The sequence below is a fragment of the Phalacrocorax carbo genome, chromosome 1 (genome assembly GCF_963921805.1).
Source record: "Phalacrocorax carbo chromosome 1, bPhaCar2.1, whole genome shotgun sequence".
NCBI lineage: Eukaryota > Metazoa > Chordata > Aves > Suliformes > Phalacrocoracidae > Phalacrocorax > Phalacrocorax carbo.
The window spans coordinates 121,184,140-121,189,632 of record NC_087513.1 but is presented as its reverse complement, the minus strand read 5'-3'; positions in this window follow the sequence as shown (position 1 = coordinate 121,189,632).

Genomic DNA, 5,493 nt, shown 5'->3' with positions numbered 1-5,493 from the left:
GCAGTTTGTCCTGTGCGTGTTTTACATCACATGCTATCATCTTGCAGTCATGAGTCACTTGCTTCAGCTCCCACTGCTCAGGGATATCAGCTTGGCAAAGCTATGTTGCTACACAGCTTATTCCCTGGGGAAATGTGCACACAAAGCAGCGGGAAGTCAGGCCACTGCTATGCTCGAAACAGAACAGATTTGCATTTGAGTTCAAGCTGCAGGGAGTGCGTGCTAAGTTGACTAATTCTGCATCTATTTCTAGTCCTGTTACCTGGGTAATGGTAATTTCATTTTGTTCTTTTTCTTCAGTGGTTACAAAAAGATTTTCTACTTTCAATTAACCTTTAAAAACCTGAATGAAATTCAGAAAGTTCAGAAACTATGCAATTTCTTTCCCGTTAGCGTCATTTCACTAATTAGCAAAATAGTGACAATAGAGGGCAGATTTCAGGAGAGATGTTAGTTCTGTTGCAGGCTGGAAGTTCCTTTCTAATTTGCTCTTCCTTTTGCCTGTGTTATTAGGGGAGAATTCTCCCCACTACTGTAGCTTTGACTATTGTGACAAGTAGCAATGGCTAACCTATGTAGTTCTGAAAGTTCTCCCTTCTTAGTATAAAACTATAATGGTAGGATGAAATTAGCAGACATGAGTGGGACTAGGATTTCACACCAAACTTTCATCAGGAGTCTCAGGATGATCCTAGGTTTGCTATATTTAGCATCTACTAGTACATTGTTGGTTTAGCACCCATGGCTATTTAAAAAAAAAAAAAAAATTCTAACACCCCTCCCCCCCCAGCACTGCAATTCAAACAAATAGCCAAAGTTACAAAAATTCAGAGGAAATCAATCATTAGTTCTATTCTTGGAACACAAATAATAACCAATTCTTTCCTAGAACTGAAGATAAACCCAGCTTAAGATTCTCTCAGCAAACAACAGCAATTCCAAGGTGGCCCCTGGCCCCCCCAAAACTCTAGCAAAAGTAAAAGGGAGAAAATAAGAACCTAAGGCTACAGACCGTTAGCATACCATGAGCAATGCCATCGTGTGCAAGCCACAGAATCTGGATTCGGCCTTCTGGAAAGGGAGGGCCAGAAACCAGAATGTTGTTTTGGACTCATTTCAGTCTTTCACTTAAGTGAAAGCTTAATACATGCTTCATACCAGATTATTTCTTACGTGGACCTTTCATCTTCCCTAATTTGGTATCCAAGGATTGAAGGAGAGAAAAATTTTTACATAAAAATTACCAACACCACATAGTGAAATACAACCAGCAAGGTACTAGTAGGATTGATAGCAAAGGTTTTTTTTCCAGGACAACTGTTGTTAGTTGTCTCTATATTTAAATAAGATACAGAAGAGATATGAAGACTGCATGAGATAGATGGTCAAAGACTAAAAGTTGCCACCTGGGCCTGGCAGGTTGTGCTGGTTTTGGCTGAGAAGGGGTTAATCCTCCTCACTGTGGGGGTCGGCTACCTTTCCAGCTTCCCGCGCTCTGCCGCGTGGCGGGGGGGGGGCTGGGAGGGGCAGGGCCATGGTGGGGGCGGCTGACCCCGACTGGCCAATGGCAGGTTCATTCCATACCACGTGACACCATGACCAATATATTGAGGGGGGGGCAGTTGCAGCGCCAGCGCGGAGGCGGCGCGTGGCTGCGGCGCGGGCAGTTTGTTCTGGCGGTTCGTTCCCCCTCTTCCCTCCCTTCCTCCCCCGGGGCTTTGCACCTCTCGTTGTTCTCCTTCACATTGCATTTCTACTGTTGTTTTCTTTTAATTATTAAACTGTTCTTATCCCAACCCACGAGCGTTACCCTTCTGATTCTCTCCCCCATCTACCGGTGGGGAGTGAGTGAGCGGCTCTGTGGGGCTGAGCTGCCGGCTAAACCACGACACAGGTACATGAGCTGCCTATCGTTATCAGCATAAATGGTACGCTCCTTGGCAAATTCACATCATTGACCATGGCTGCTTCGAAACAATCAGCAAAAATGTCTGTATCATATGCAAGCCCTAAGCATGCCAATGGTCAACGGCAAATTCCTGTGCCCGGTGTTACACTGCAATACAGTATTTCCTATTTGTGGCAAACAACTGCGTTGGAGTTCAGGCCCTCAATAGCCAATTTTGCAGCCTGAGAATGTCGAACAGCAATTTCTTCCCCTCCTGCCATAAAGGGCTCCAGAGTGGATTTCTCAGCACAAAACAGTGGGCACTCTCTCCTCTCTGTCAGTCTGTCTGAAGGCAGTGCAGATCTCATGAATGATTCCTGTTCTTCCTTTCAAAGGGACTAATGATGGAGAAAGTCTTGAAGGCTTTCTCTTCAGAAACAAAATTACTCTGTGGCAATACTCTGCAGAGACAAGTACATATTATTGGATTATACAAGTGTTTACAGTTTCAGCCTTCATTTTATGGCAGATGTCTCCCAGACGTTTACCATAGTGGCAAAGCCTATGAAAATGTGGCTCAAGACTGGAATGAGATCTGCTCCCTAAAAAATTAAGGGTGTGTGGAATTCACCTCCCTGGAGAGCCTAACTCTTGGCACTTCCACTTTTTTTGCAAATCTGTGTCAAAGAGGTAGGATGGTATCAGGGATTTTCTCCAGTAGTTTGTAAAGAGCAAAATTTCCTCACTGAGCACTGTTTTAGTATTGTAACCTCCACCGAGTAGGATCACAGAGAATGGTCCAGGCTGGAGCCCGACCAAGCCTTGATTAAACCAAAGCTTTCAATGGAAGAAAAAGTCCAGGAAATCATGCACCCAGAGATCTTACTGAACTTCAAGAAGTCTGGCTTTTTTTGTTATAAAGAAGGTCTCGTCCTCCAATTTCAGTCTTCTTCCCTTCTGTTTTAATTCTTTGTCCTTGTATGCATTTTTTTGTGCTGAGTATTACGTTCACCTTTCTATTTGCCGTTAGTCTTCCGGGAAGGTGGATCATGCAAACAGCCACAGCAGCTTTTCAGCAACAAATATTGCAGGAATGCAAACAGAAGAGTTTCTAAGACTGCAGAACTTGTACCCACAGTCGAAACCACACAGTGAGCAAATTCAAACATCCCAGGGCTTTACTTTGATTATGCAAGACAATAATCTGAAAGAGAAGTGTAAATAAGGAACACTTCAGCTGAGGAGCTGTGCAGTTGCACAAGGTAACACGTTCTATATGGAATGTTGTAGAATGCTTGTTCTGAAGCCATTGGAGATTTTTTTAAAACTCTGAAATTGGCTAGTATCTGCTGGTATTGAATCCAAAACATTGTGATATTTTGAAAGAATGGCGTACAAATCCTAAAGGAATGATATTACTTATCAGTCCTCTTCTCTGTTTAACTCCCCAAAAGGAATCAACACACAACTGACTGTAGGAAGGATTTTAAGGCTATGCCTTAAAGCTCTTCTCCGAGAAGAAACGTTCAAAAGGCTTCTTATGTAGTAAAGAATCTCACAAATGCCTCCTTTAGCATTTCTGTATTTTTTCTGGTGTGGGGCCAGTATCAGAAAGATAGTATCGTGGTGCTAAAACATGAAGCCTACCTCTCAGAAATAAGGAACATAAGCACCTCTACTGAACACAGTCAGCTCTGTCTTTTTTTGAAACCCAATTGCTGTAAAATAATTCATCTTCCAGGACAAAATTAATATCACCAAGGTTCTAAAAACTGTATTTGGGGGTTTCATAAACCCCCTTTAAAAAGGCTTCCTAAAGAACTGAAGATTTTTCCTCTTCTGTGTCTAATAAAAAGATGTGCCAATAAAGTGGCTATATTAATGAAGCCACTGCGCAAAATGATGTTAGAAGTATCTTGACCACCTCTTGGATTTTATTTACAGTAGTTAACTGTATTATTTGCAACACTGCAATGTATTTACAAATGAAATACTTGTTTCTCCTCCTCAAACTGGTTTGTGCTTTTACACATACAAAATGTTTGTTTGGGTCTACAACGGGGACTACTCCCCCCTCCCTTGCCTCAGGGACAAAAGGCAAAAAAAGTCTTTTGACTACTGTTATCTGAGTTAGAATTTATATGATCTGGGATGCAGCCATTAGAGATGCGTGAGTGCAGCATACTGGTCAAACAGGCTGAAATTATTTTAGAGATAACAAGAATTATGTTAATTTTATCTGTCCAAAATATCACATGACAAATATTGCAATATTATGTTGAAGTCCCAAAATCCATGCTTTTTTTTTTTAAGTAAGTTTTTCCCCAGGAAGCGTTGCTCGTATAGTTCAACTTCTAGTTCTGCAACAGACTATACTGATCTTGAAAGAGGCACTACGTTTCTCCTTGATTTGGATGGTGGGAACAAAAGGTAAAATATGTTTGTATTAACCTTGCAGACTGTTGCACAGACAGACATTTTCTGCCTTCTTGGGCATGCCAGCCAGTGCGGATCACCGAAATGCCAATCCAGGTGCAACCTGCTTGCACGGATCTCATGAGAATGGTGAGGGGCACTGAACCTTACAACAATCCTTTGGAGTGTGCTCAGGGCAGGGACCACGAGTTTCGCTGCACGGCACTCCTCCAGAGTGACTAGGATCCTACATGGCATGAAGGTGGCACACGGTACTGTATACCATATCTCAGCCCCATGGCTGAACTACAAATGGGGATTTCCACCTGACACCATGTATAATAAGAGCACATGCAGCACCTGATTGATGGTTGTATGCTATCACTATAGTCCTCAACACTGCCAAAACATTCTACCATCTAGAAACTTAGATGTGTGGATTTTTTTTAAACATGTAACAAGAATGTCACTTTTACAGGGTTTTGTTCTGAAGGAAATTTGTTTTCATCTTACCTGAGGATTTATGTTTTAATTTTACTGGTGCCACTGCTGTGGATAGGTAATTTTTCTTGGCCTGAATAAAGTTTTTTGCATTTCTGATAAATATGTGCCTGTCAAGAAAACATGATGCATTTTTTTATTGATCCTGCGCAGTTGCTGGGCCTGCCAGTACCCGAGACAGAGACACAGTACCCTGTGTGGGACTCCTGTATGCACCGAACGCTATATGGCGTGCTACTGCTAATGAACATGCAAACATCTTTCAGAGTGCCCATCTCCTACCTACTTCGGCACCTGCACAAGTATACCTTTCAAGAACACCTCTCACCACATTATCGCTTCAGTTACCAATTTTAATTGTCAAGGAAAGACTGTAGTTTCTCCTGAGCAATCTTTCAGCTGCTGGTATCTACTCTGTGGCCCAAATACACAGGTCACAAGCTCAAGGTGTATGAACACCTTGTATCCTATCACGAGGTGTACCCTATCACAATCCCACTCACTTCTGACACGTGTCTGAGTTTTCATCAGCTTTGGTTATTTATACAATAAAAATAAACTAAAATAAAAAGAGAGAGAGAGAGCACGTGCGCACATGCAGGAACAACTTTGTACTTTGAAGTGGCCCCCCAGATGCTACCTTCCCATCTCCCACCCCCCAAATTTACAGATTTACCCACAATACAATG